We start from the raw sequence: 14,765 nt of genomic DNA on the forward strand, positions 1-14,765 counted from the left end.
TAACAGCAATCAAGAACAGAATCAGTGAACTGGAAGATGAAATGCAGAACAACTTCATACAGCAGAAGAGAAAAGAACCTTAAGGGAAATGATCAGACAATGGAAAAATTACTCAAGGAATGTGAACAGATGAACATAGAAGTTTTTGATAAACTCAACAGAAACAACATAAGAATCATAGAAGTCCCAGAGGCCCAGAAAGGAGATCCCCAGGAAGAATCAACAGTCAAAGACATCATCATAGAGAAACTCCCAGAGCTAAAGATTGCATGCAATCAAATCCTGCATGCCTGAAGAGTACCAGATAAAAGAGACTCGAAGAAAAACACCCCAAGACACATCCGAGTCACAATGATGAATCCCACAAATAGAGATAGAATACTGAAAGCAGCAATATTAAAAAGGGAAATTACATTCAAATGACCATCGTTAAGATTTATAGCAGACATGTAACAAGAAACTTTCAAGGCCAGAAGTGGCCAGAAGACAGTGGTGAGATATTGTGACAAGACTGAATGAAATGGAAGTTTCACCTAGAATACTGCACCCAGCTTGACTCACGTTTAGGTTTGAAGGAAGGATACATAGCTTCACTGATAAGCAACAGCTCAGAAATTTTACAGATGAAAAACCAGCCTTAAAAGAAAAACTGAAATGTCTACTTTAAGAAAAGACAGACCAACAGACACACCAAACTTATACAAAAAGATGACATTAAATCCCATGACAATCATCTCCCTCAATGCCAAAGGACTAAATGCACCAATTAAGAGACACAGAGTGGCTAAGTGGATCAAAAAGATAGATCCAACCTTCTTCTGCCTACAAGAAACACACCTGAATAGTCAGAACAAACATAGACAAATCAAAGGCTGGAAGAAAATCATCCAAGCAAACAACACCCTTATAAAAGCTGGGGTGGCCATAATAATATCAGACGACACAGACTTTAGTCTTAGAAAAGTTGTAAGGGACAAAGATGGACACTTAGTACTAATGAAGAGATATGTGCAACAGGAAGAAATCACACTACTAAACATATACAGACACAATGAGAGACCAATAAAATATCTAATACCTTAGCTGACCACAAGGCTCTGAAATTAGATGTGAACTATTGTTGAAATTAAGAATTTAAGAAGAACTTAAACATCTGGAAATTAAAGAGCCTGCTACTGAACAAACAGTGGGTCTGTGATGAAATCAAAGAGGAAATCAAAACTTTCCTGGAAATAAATGACAATAAAGACACAAACTATCAGAATTTATGGGACACAGCAAAAGTGGTACTGAGAGCAAAATTTATAGCTTTGCAAGTACACATCAGGAAGGAGAAGGGGCATACCTGAATAGCTTAATGATGCAGGTTATAAAATTATAAAATGATCAATAAAAGGAAACGAAAGTAGGGAGACAAAAGGAAAAAAAATGCTCAGAGCAGAAATCAATGAAGTGGATCTCCAAAAAGCAATTCAAAAGATCAACGAAAGCAGAAGTTGGTTCTTTGGGAAAAATAAAAACAAGTTTGATAGACCATTGGCAAAACTCACAAAGAAAGAGAGAGAGAGAGAAATTGATAACCCATTATAAAAACGAAAAGAGGGAGATCATTGCAGATATTGCAGAGATTTAAAGGGTAATTAGCGACTATTTTGAGAAACTATATGCCACTAAACATGAGAACCTGGAAGAAATGGATAAATTCTTGGACTCTTATAACCTTCCACAGTTGAATAAGGAGTATGTAGTATATCTAAACACCCTCATCACTATTGAGGAAATTAAAATGTTAATAAATGTCTATCCCCATATGAAAGTCCAGGCCCAGATGGATTTACTAATGAATTCTTTCAAACATTTCAAGAGGAACTACTACCAATCCTGGCCAGGCCTTTTCATGAAATTGAAACAACGGGTAAAATTCCAAATAGCTTTTATGAAGCCAACATCAACTTGACACCAAAGCAGACAGAGATGCTGCAAAAAAGAAATTTACAGACCGATATCCCTGATGAACACAAATGCAATGATCCTCAACAAAATCCTGGCAAACAGGATCCAATGCCTCATCAAGAAGATCATTCACTACAATCAAATAAGTTTCTTCTCATGAATGCAAGGATGGTTTAATATTCATAAATATATCAATATAATACACAAATCAACAACAAGAAAAATAAAAATCACATGATCATATCAATAAACACAGAGAAAGCATTTGATAGGTCCAGCACCCATTCTTGATCAAAACTCTCAGCAACATGGCAATGAAAGGAACCTTTCTCAATATAGTTAAGGCCATCTATCACAAGCCAATGGCAAATATTATCCTCAATGGAGAAAAACTAAAAGCCTTCCTTCTAAATTCTGGTATAAGACAAGACTGTCCTCTCTCACCACTCCTATTCAACATAGCACTGGAATCACTTTAGCGATTAGGCAAGAAAAAGATATCAAGGGAATCCAGATAGGAAAGGAAGAAGTCAACCTCTCACTGTTTCCAGGCTTGTGGGATGTGAGAGATCAAAACTGGGTCATCTGAGTGCAAAACAATCATATAACCAGTTGTATTATTGCTCTGGTTCCATATGTTTAACATTTTTAAGTAAAAATGTTTTATTTCATGAGAAATAAATGTCTTAAGAGTTTATTTAGATAATAGCAACAAAGGACTTAATTCTTTTTTAAAAAGAAAAGAAATAGTACAATAGATACGGTACTTGCTTTGCATGTGGCTAACTTGGCTTTGATCCAATTACTCCATATGGACCCTCGAGCCTCTCCAAGAGTAATCACTCCTAGGAATATACCCAAGGAACACAAAAATACAATACAAAAATCCCTTCCTTACTCCTATATTCATTGCAGTGCTATTTACAATAGCCCGACTCTGGAAACAACCAAGATGCCCTTCAACAGATGAGTGGCTAAAGAAACTGTGGTACATATACACAATGGAATAATATGCAGCCATCAGGAGAGATGAAATCATGAAATTTTCCTATACATGGATGCACATGGAATCTATTATGCTGAGTGAAGTAAGTCAGAGGGAGAGAGAAAGATGCAGAATGGTTTCACTCATCTATGGGCTTTAAGAAAAATGAAAGACATTTTTAACTGTATCTCAGAGACAAGAGAGATGAGGGCTGGTAGGTGCAGCTCATGACATGAAACTCATTACATAGTGTGATGAGTGCAGTTGGAGAGATGACTACACTGAAAACTATCATAACAATGTGAATGAATGAGGGAAGTAGAAAGCCTGTCTCGAGGACGGGTGTGGGGAGGTGGGGAGGAGGGAGATCTGGGAAATTGTGGTGGGAATGTTGCACTGGTGAAGGGGGGTGTTCTTTACATGACTGTAATCATACAACTATAATCATGTTTGTAATCATGGTGTTTAAATAAAGACAATTATAAAAAAATAAGGTAAAAAAAAGTAATCGCTGAGCACAGAGCCAGGAATAAATCTTGAACATAGCCACATGTGTTCTCTAATCAAAACAAACAAAATAAAGTGAAATAGGACTCCTTCCTCCATTTTGTGTAAGATTAGACGTTCAGTTTCAGACCCTATGACTGAATTGACAGCCATCCAAGAGGAAAGTTATCTGGACTTCATAAATTACTTGGTTATATTCACGATACTTTTGTTTTGTTAAGATAGTAGACTAAGATAGCCTAAAATTAGTATTTTTATTTTTTGTGGGGTGGAGGTAGTGTCCACATTTTGAGATGCTTAGAACTTAATTCTGGCTCTGCACACAGGGTTCACTGGTGGGTGCCTCAGTGGATCATCTGGAGTGCTAGGGATATAACTCAGTTTTGCTTTGTGCAAGATCTTTTGCAAGCCTATATGATATACTATTTCTACAGCCCATTTTTGGCAGCTGAGAGCTTAAGACTGACACATGGAAGTTAAAATGACAAGAGACTTATAAGTATATTAGGGGAAGTAGACCAAATGAAGACTCTAAGCTAGTTATTAAATTTTATAAGGTAGAAAGTTTATTTTCATTGGAGAAATAGAAATAGAACTCTAACTTTAACAAAGAATAAAAGATGGAGAGAATTTTGACTTTAATGATCTTATAGATAAATTAGACAAATCTATTTTTTAAGGAAAACAAGCTACTGTAAATAAATGGTCAAAAATCAAAATACTGGTGTATTTTTATGAAATAATGAAAATGAATTAGGTGAGATCCATAGTGAGTCTATATCTATATATGAGACTTTGAAAAATGTTTTCAGGTACCCTGAAAAAAGCATTAATAGGAGAAAAGCTTACGAACTGATAGATATCTGCACAAAACACATATCTAGCAGAGAATTTATATCTAAAGTAGTTAAAAATATCCTTCAAATATAGAATGAAAAAAATCATATAAATCAATTGAAACTGAAAAAACTCAAATAGATGCATACCCCAAAGAAGTCATACAGATGCACATAAGCATATGAAAAGATGTTCAACATCATTTGACATAGAAAATTACAAATCAAAGTAATAATGATATATTATTATCATCCTATTAGATTGGCTAAAAGCCAAAAACCTGACACTAGCAATTGCTGGCAACTATTTGGAACAGCAGGACTTCGTACTCAGAGCTTCTGGGAATGCAATGTGGTGTAGCCTGTATATACGTTCTTACAAACGTAATAAACATACAGTTTGGCAGTCACATGCCTGGGAATTTACACAACTCTTTTGTAAGCCTATGTCCACACATACGCATGCAAGGAAATGATTATATCAGCTTTCTTTATGATTACCAAGAATGTGGAAACAAAATATATGTATTAGGTCAGTGCGTCCACAGTTTTGTCAAGCTGATACATTCATATAGTGGAATATTATCAGTAATAAAAATAAGGACATCAAACTATAACTTGATAAAATCAGATTATCAAGCCTTGAGAAGTGAGAGAAACATTTTGGGGAGTAAAGAGGGTCTCTCAGAATGTGCTCAAATGGCCCAATGGCCTCTCCTGGATGGGGTGGTCTACTTAAGCCCTGTAATACCAGGGAATTCCTTGGTTGCCTCAATTACACTTAAGGACCACAAGAAGTTTTGAGGATCAAATCCAGGAGGGCTGCATGCATTGCAAGTGTCTTCAAGCCAGTACTCTTTCTTCAGCATAGCATAGGTGACTTAATGCATATTGATAAGTGAAATAAGCCAGTCTGTGAAAGCTAAATACAGTAGGGTTTCCAATTTTATGACATTCTAGAAAAGGTGAGCATTATAAAGGCAATAAAAATGAGCAGTTTCCAGAGAAATGTGAAAGAATAGGAACCTAGGGTATGTAAATAACAAGAGGGTTTATTTTTTTTTGGTTAGGTTTTCTTTTTTTTTGGCTATGCACAGAGACATTGCTCTTGACTCTGCACTAAATCATTCTTGGAGGTGCTTGTAGGACTGGATGGTAAGCTGGAAAATGAAGTTGGGTCAACTATGTGCAAGATAAGTGCTCTGCCCACTCTATTGTGCTATTATTATATTATATATCATATTATATAAACCACTCTATTATATTGTGCACCTGTATATTCTTCTTTGGAGTATGCATCTATTTGAATTTTTGTTCAGTTTCAATTGATTTATATGATTTCTTCATTCTATATTTGAAGGATATCTTTAACTACTTTAGATATAAATTCTCTGCTAGATATATGTTTTGTGCAGATATCTATCAGTTCGTAGCTTTTCTCCTATTAATGCTTTTTCCAGGGTACCTGAAAACATTTTTCAAAGTCTCATATATAGATATAGACTTTGTATCTCACCTAATTCATTTTCATTATTTCACTCTGGCTTGTGCTTCTATTTTTAATTTATATACAATTTTTGTTGTTTTTGTTTGCTTGTTTGTTTTTGAGGGAATAGAATGATTCTAAAATATGATAGTGGTTATACTATACATTTGCCAAAGTCATAGCACTGGGAAGAATAAAACAAATTTGCACATACTGGATTTTAGTGCTGTAACAGAGTTTTTGTAAAATTTTATTATTATACTATCATTAAGAAGAAAAAGTTGCGATTTGTTTATTAAGACATACTCCAAATTACTTTTTTTCTGATCAGGGAAAAATACTGTTAAGGTTATGCAATAATAAAACCTAAGGTTTCTATTTATAATGTTGCATACTAGATGACTGATGATTGTAAGAATTTTTTCAAAGTCTGGCTTTTGGACTCCTTTATTTCAAAACTTGTTTCTCCTTAATCATTGGCACCTGAATGATAATGACAAATTCAAAAAATGACAACATGTACCTTGGTTCATATACCTTGGGTCTTGAGGCCCTGGTGAATAAACACAGTGTTGTTGGAAGTTATTTTATACCATAACCAGTACTAATACCATAAAGATAAATATAAATGGTTTCCTGTTTTGCAAAACTCCATGATCTTCTGAATCATATTGCAAGCATCCCTCTTGAATCTTATACAGAACCTCTACCCATGAATCCCTATACTTAATCTTCAAATAACATCATGGAAAACCTGTCCATGTTATTTGTTCAATGGACAGTGGGGTGAAAGGGTAGGATTTAGGCAAGGTATGTTAATCTTTTCATTTTCATCCTGTGATGTTCAAGGTTTCTTCCTGGTTCAGTGAATGGAGGACTAGATGTGGTGCCAGGGAGCAAATCAGGGTAAGCCATAAAAGAGACATCTTAAACTCTGTATTGTTTCTCTGACCTGATTTTTCTTAAGTGAAAGAGCAAATAAGAAAATAAGATATCCAGCTAAAAATAAAAATGGGAAGGTTATATCTGAGAGAGAAAGCCATGTATGAAATACTTATCTAGACAATGCACAGCAAGTAGAATAGGGAAATATATAGCATAGTTGTTGAGATGCTTTAGGACTTACTTGTAACTCAGGGGAAGGAATTATTGAGAAACCAATAGGGAGGATGATATATTCTACTCCAGTTATGTTTAGCCAAGTAAATGTAGAGGAAAAGTGGATGGAAATTGGATTTGAGGAGGAGTGCTATTTACCATGCAAATACTAGGAAATGAGAAGATTCAAGGAAAAGATGTTTATAAGAGCATGATTATAATACTGGACCATGGATTTGAACCTTTGTAGATGAGATGAAAGAACATCAAAAGTTGCTACGGGTCAAGTGATAAATGATAGTCAATAGCATGAAAAGCTCATTAGGTTGAAGGGCTGTTAGGATTGGGACCATGAGGAAATTAACTACAAAGATACAAAAAGGTAAGAAATTATTAGATAAATTGGAGGCAGTTAATAGCAATCATTTCTTTTAGAACTTATTATTAGACTAATTGGTTGAATGGTATTGAGAATTGGGTCAGTAAGAGAAAAGTCCTGTCCAAATCTGAAGTGCTGAGAGGAATAGTGAATTGAGTGACTATGAACTAAGTGATAATATCATTAAGAAGTGAGGAACACATTTACGGATCAAATATATTTAGGCAATAATATGAGAAGACAAATAAATAAAAAGGTAACATATAAAACTGGGGACAAGAAAGATAATGTAGTGGGCAAACTATGTGTTTTTCTCACAGAGAACATGGGTTCAATCCCCAGCACTTCCTATGACTACATAAGTTCTTCCAGGAGTGATTCCTGAGCACAGAGCCAGAAGCCCTGCTGGGTGTGTCGATCCCAAAACAAAGAAAGCAAAAACAATTTCATATAGGAATTGAATAAGGTTGTGTGGTACACATGTAGGCATTTATTATATATTGCATATATTTTAAATTGCCCATAATTACCCATAATAAAATACTTTTCATAAATTATATATAATTACTTATTCATTTTGAAGGAAGGATTGGTTGGGCCATATTTGGCAGCACTGGGGCTACCAGGAATCCAACTGGGGTTGGGGTATTCAAGGCAAATATCTTAGCTCCTGTATTATCTCTTTTGTCATATACTTTAAAATATAATAATATAAAATACGCTAGTGAAGAAAAGTAAAAGAATACATTCATATAATATACTTTATCACTACCATCAATTGAAATTTATGTGAAAAACGTGCATAAGTGAATCTATGCAGTTCAAGTATTGGCTGTTCAAGGGTCAACTTGAATTTGATATAGTGGAATAAAAATTATATAACTTCCAGATTTGAAAAATGCTGCTCAAATGCCATAAACTTTCTCTGTTTTAATTTTGTCTTAGCCTTATAATTTGAAGTCTATAACTCTTCCATCATCCTCCCTGGTTGTATCAATGATCAATTTCTCCTTCCTGTATCACATGTTTTAAAAAACTTAAATACTTCTCAGTTTTGCATTTGGATAGTTAATTTTGTGAATCAATAGATATTAGAGTAGTTTTCATATCTTCTGAAGTAAACTCTTGAGCACAATCTATTAGTTTATCTTTATATTCTTGATTACATTATCAATTTTAGTAATTTATAAATATAAATAGAAACAACATGACTTTACATTCCCTATATTTAATTCCACAAAATATACATGAATTATAAAAGTTTCTTTTTTTATTCCCCTCCCCATAGATTATAAAAGTTTCTAAAGAAAAGCTTTATTTTACTTTAGAAAATGCTCAACACAGATATCTGGAAGATATCAAATAACAGAGCCAGCTGGTGAGAGTGCATAAAATTCTTTATTTAGAACAATAAAGTATATGTATATATAATGTAATTTAAAATTCAAACCTGTATAAAAAAAGGGTCAGGACATATACCTATTTTAAAAAGTACACGAACAGTATATACAATCCACATCACATTTTACAACCCTTTTTATTTAATTAAATTTCAGTCATAATAAAACTATTTAGAATAGTGTTGACATACATTTACATGACAATATGCAAACTCCAATCTATGACTGAACTAGGAATATATTTGTGCATTCATCTAAATGTCTGAATATTTCTCAAGTCCACTGATTTAAAAATTAGTGGCAAGGGACACTATCATCACACATTAATCCTTAGCATATAGGAGTTCTTCTTATATATTATTGATATTTCCATTAGAAATTTTAATTTAGAAGGCCTGATAGCTCAGACAATGGGTATTTAAAAATATTGTGGTATTTTGTTTAAACAATTTTACTTTTAAAACCATCATAAAGATGTTATTGGAGATGACAATCATACACTTACAACACTTAGAAAAATGTTTTAGGATCCTGAATGCTCATTTTAATATGGATCATTTCTAAAAGCTCATCTTGTTAGGAAAGAAAAGTACCATTATCTTCCCTTTATAAACCAAAGGGTTTCCAAACTTGTCAAAGCAAGGTAGCAACGTTGTCAAATGTCTGATCAAATACCACAGATGAAGAAGTTCAGGTTTTCAATCAAATATTCTACCAGGTAAGTATGAATGTTTATAGTTTAATGTGAAATATAATTATAATAGTTTTACAATAGTTTTAAAGAACAGCAGCTTCTTCAAGACTCACATCCCACTTTACAATTTTGAATATAATGTATGGATGAGCCCTTTCCAAATGGATTCTAAACGATCTTTTGGCATTCAAAAATACTCTGAGTACTTTTACATTTTTCTGCTTTAAGCTTTTAATAAAATGAGAACATTTAAGTGCTTAATTTGGTGCATTTCCAAATGTTACACATATCTTACAGCATCTCTTCCTGACTAAAATGTACTTGTAGTTTTCATTTTTGGGAGGTAATCCAAAACATTTACTCACGCAAAGGAAAAGCCATCTCCTGTATAAATATATCCAATTCACCTTACATTACTGTATTTTACTTTTACTAATGGACTATTTACATTAGAAACAACACCAGCAACAACTTTGATGTTCAAATTACTTATAAAGTGTTCAGAGAGTTCATTTTGTGTTGAATAGTTTGGGCTCGATTTTGCTTTTTCTGCTACTCATTCAGCAATAGGCTTCATACCTAAGGTGTGACCTCTGAGTTCACAATATAAGCTAAAAATGAAGATCCATGGGGCCAGAGAGGTGGTGCAAGCAGTAGGGCATCTGCCTTGTGTGCAGTAGCCTAGGACAGACTGTGGTTTGATCTCCCAGCATTCTATATGGTCCCCTAAGCCAAAAGTGATTTCTGAGCGCATAGCCAGGAGTAATCCCTGAGCGTCACCGGGTGTGGCCCCAAAACAAAACAAAAGAAAAAAAATGAAGACCCATAAGGTTTAATGACTGACCAGGAACAATCAAATGGTAGAATGGGGTCTTCTGATCATTTTTACATCCTAGTTTTATATCCCATTATGCCAAACTATCCCTTTGAAAATATAACTCTTTGCTTAGAAGGATATGGAATGAATAAGCCTTGTGTGGGAATAATTTTTTTTACCCAAAGCTGACAGGAAAACCTTAATATCTATGAAGTTTTCATAATATTTTTGTTAATTTAACTTAAGAGAACCAAAACATGCTACTGTTTCTTCTAGTCAAAGTGATTAATTCTAACCAAAGCAAACACTCCATAATTGACACCTTCTTTTCCACACATTTTTATTTTTCATAGGCCCAATCCTTTTTAAGAGGCCATTTTCTTAGGGCATTAAAAATTACATTGTTATAGGCTCATTAATAAAATGGCAGAGAAGGGCCAGAAAGATAGCCCAACAGGTTGGGTACCTACATTTTATGTGAGAGGCCCAGGTTTAATCCCTGGCACTACATAGTTCCCCAAAGCAGCACCAGGATTCACTACCAAACACAGAACCAGGAGGAACCCCTGAGCAATGCCATGTGTGGTCCCCAAACAAAACAAACTCCCCAAGATGGCAGTGTGGTGGTAATCATAGCAGTCATTTTTTTGGGGGGTTGTTTTTCGGGCAACACCCGGTGATGCTCAGGATAACTCCTGGCTTTGATCTCAGAAATCTCTCCTGGCTTGGAGAACCATATGGGATGCCAGGGATCAAACCCAGGTCCTTCTTGGGCCATCTGCATGCAAGGCAAATGCCCTGCCACTGTGCTATCACTCTGGCCCTCATGGGAGATAATTTATAAAAAAAAATTCAGGATCACTTTTCTATTGCTGTTTGCAAGCATTGTTCATCACAGGGCCTTTTGAAGATATGGTTTCTACCAAAGGGTGCAGAACTCTGAGTATACTTATTATATGAAGATTTCTGAGATCATCATAAAAGGAATTTTTGAAAAAGCAAAAGAGAACCATCAGATACATGGCACCAAATGAAAAGATAATTTTATGGTTTATGATGTACTAAGATGTTTTCCATGAGTTACGAAGGATATTCAGAACACATTTCAGATAAAATAAGCAAAGATATATATATGTGTGTATATAAATTTAATCTGCAAGCAGATATGACAGTTAATGCCCAAGCACCAGCATTCAAAATAATGTTCAGCTTTTTTTTATTATTTGTGCACTTTATTGAACTTCAGTGTTTTAAAAAACTGATAATCCAAGTAACTCTCAAGAAATGAATACATTTAGTTAGGCAAAACACCATGCCAGATTCATAACTTGCTGAATTTAAGTCTATTGATTAGGATCATGTCCTTGAGTGTTAAGACCCAGCATTGAGAACAAAAGTACATTTATTGTACTTTAAATTCAAGCTTCTAAAACAGCATTTCCACATGCCTAAGAAAATTTAAACCACTAGCTAAATAAAGCAAACTATTAGACTGAGAAGTACCAATCTTCTTAGTCTACACACACAACTCATATTCATTAATCTATATCTACTTCCCTCACAGCCATCAGTGTTACACATTCAGACATGTTCTTTTCACACTTAAAATGACCTCTAGTTTGATTAGGGAATATCCAAGGGCCTCGTTAATGTAGCTTCCCATTGTATCTTAGAGAAATCACTAGAAGTTGGAGACTCACAGTACATCAGAGAAGGAAGTGGTGGTAGAAATCATGTGGGCTCTTTAGTACAAAAAGAGAGCAAAGGCCACTTATGTATTTGCATTAGCTTTGAGCATACGCTAAAAGCTAACAATTCTAGAAATTGTTGGACTTTTGAAATCAAAGGAAAGGTCTCAGTTTTTCATGTCCCTTTGTATCACATTGAAATGGTCATCTAATAATATAAATGGAAATATTGTTGACACAAATAGTAAGATAGAATGAACAGGAATTTCTTTATGTGTATGATGATTGAGTGAAAAAACCTTCATCAAAATACAAGCCATAAAAAATCATTTTCTGTGTTTAGTCAAATGTTTCTTTGACTCTTGAAAATAATTGGCAAAGGGAACTCACATAATATCTGACATGTTCTAGTTTCCAAAGCTTAATGTCCACCTTGAGAATTCTTTTCAAGTTCACTCAGCACATGACAAACGCTGTGAGACATCTTAAATAACGAACTGACATGCACAACTACATAAAGCTCTCTTTTTATTCTTAATTCATAGACCTTAATTAATATAGAGTGCCTGATTTTTTAAATAAATGGATTCTTTAAACAGATATTGATGAATACACTATAAATAGTTTCCGATTCTTTGCATTCTTGTAAAAAGCCAAGTAACCTAGTTCTCAATACCCCTTTTACCATGGTTTGGTTCACTAACCTTAGTTATTAAATATAATTTATTTTGACTTTCTCCCATGGAAATGAAAAAGGGACTTTCAGATATTCCAAAATTTCTCCAAAGTCCCTTTATTTCACTCTGTAAGAACAGCTGTAGAATATACATATTTCATAATAGTGTTTTTTGCAAGCAGGAGTTATACACTCTATAGAGGTCAAAGGAAAAGGCTGACTTTGCCAGGGATGCCACATCTTTGCCTCAGTGGCTTGTCCTGCAGTTTAAGGGCCAGAACATCTTCCTGGGATTAATCTTTCAGAAAGACTTTCCACTTGGCAAAGTCATCCCTATTCTAATACTGGCTCCCTTGTAAGGACAGATAGAGCCATCACATCCATTTGTTTCATAAGAAATAGGGAAAATGAGAAGAGTTCAATATCACATCCAGATTATCCATCAGCTGCTTTAGGCTGATGAATCTACTCCAATCATATTGACCTCACTGCTCTATGGACAGTGGTTGATGCTATGGAGTTTCTGTGTTTATTTTTTTTTTAAACTAGATCCCTTTGAGAAAACTGTATTACCCACCCTCCCCACTATTCAGGCTGAAATCTAATTTGCAGAGATCCAAAGACCTAGATACTGCAATGTTAACTGAAAAATAAAGCTATGTGTTTGTTTGTTGTTGTTTGTTTTGTTTTTCAGCAATTAGACATTTCTGGAGGCATGCAAAATGGTGCGTGCAGTCAGCAACACAGGCTTTCTCTACCAGCATCAGTGGCAACTTGGAAATGACACAAGTTCCCCAGATCCTTAAAACAGAGTCTGCTCCATGCAAAGTCTTCTTTTTAGATGATGAATTCAGTGCCAGTTTCACAGTAAAACACTTGGTTCCAATTTCTGAATCATCCAAATACAGTCATGGGTAGCACGAAGAGAAGATGTGGTCTGTCACTCCAGACAGAATATGAATTGGTTTAAAGCGGCTTCATTTATGAAGCAAACATGAACTGTTACTGCCTAGAGACAAGAGAAAGCAAAAAAAGAGAGAAGAAATTATGGCCTAGTTACTTTGGGATCTGCCCTTTCATTCTCCAAAGCTAATTCATAAGACCAGAGAAGCACTAATAGACTTACCACGTAGGATGCAGCAGGCTTAAAGGAACAAAATAAATGTTTTCCTACATTCTACATGCAATCTCTTTGTGAGCTCTCTGGTAACACATAACATGATCTTAGATAACTATACTACTTATGGATCACTTCCTTCTATTAGAATATAAGCTCCATGAAGACACCAAGCCTTGCCTACCTTTTCTACCTTTTCTACTGCCATAGACAGTCTTCACAACAAGGTCTGGCACAAAATAAACACATAGCAAAGAGTTTCTTGAACATCAGAACTAGAGTACTGTGGCTGTCACACCTCTGGGTACACTAGATGATTTGTTGGTGCTAGAGGGTTCTAGTACCTTGTTGGGTTTTCCCTAAGAAGCATGAAAGATTTAAAAGACAAAGGCAGTTTCTAGCAAGTGTAGAAGACCAGGAAGTTGGAGGGGGCGAAGAGGTGGGAGGTAGAGGAACCTGGGACCATTAGGGAAGTTGGTTAGGGATCACCAAGAACTTTTGATCATTGAACAGTACTAGTGTCTTGGTAGGGGTAGAAATTGCTTCTCTCAACTGCAGATCAGCAATAGGAAGATCTCATTGGATACTGTCAGGCAGAAAAAGGAAAGACAAATGTTGGCACAACACCCCAATAGAGCCTCTGGGGAACTGCAGTTGGCCTCCTCACAGCTTATGCTTGTTGAAGCATGAGCAAACACAGACTTCACTGGAGCCCTTTGTCAATGGAATTATACCACTGAACTTTTAGATAAAAACTTTTAGGTTTCACATTTTTCAACTTTCAAGTAAAGCTGACATATTGCCATGTCTATTATTATTATTGATAATACCTTTACACATTTTCTTTAATCACAAGTCCTAAAAGATATGCTGATTTAGTGTTTCTTTCCAATCTCTTTCCTTTGCTCCCTAGCTTTGTCTTTATTAATCAATCCCAGATTCATCTATCACTGGTTATAAAAGATTTCAGGTTGTTGTATAATCATATAAAATCCCACAGTATGAGCAAACAGAGCTACAATATTTCTTTTGTCTTTCTAAATAGAATGTACTGAAAACTGCATCATGTAGCAACCTAAAATAGACCTCAAGAAATTAAGAAAATCTGTGTTTAGGAAGCAGATTAAAT

General features: G+C 34.9%; 1 protein-coding gene across 1 annotated transcript in view; it reads right to left on the minus strand.

Moving 5' to 3' along the window:
* Positions 1 to 13,191: 13,191 nt before the first annotated feature.
* KITLG (KIT ligand) overlaps positions 13,192 to 14,765 on the minus strand; it is an 86,307-nt gene continuing 84,733 nt past the window's right edge. Inside the window, exon 10 of the mRNA XM_049783968.1 lies at positions 13,192 to 13,528. The gene's annotated coding sequence lies outside the window, so the exon portion shown is untranslated. The remainder of the gene's footprint in view (positions 13,529 to 14,765) is intronic.

The sequence above is a fragment of the Suncus etruscus genome, chromosome 11, assembly GCF_024139225.1.
Source record: "Suncus etruscus isolate mSunEtr1 chromosome 11, mSunEtr1.pri.cur, whole genome shotgun sequence".
Classification (NCBI taxonomy): Eukaryota; Metazoa; Chordata; class Mammalia; order Eulipotyphla; family Soricidae; genus Suncus; species Suncus etruscus.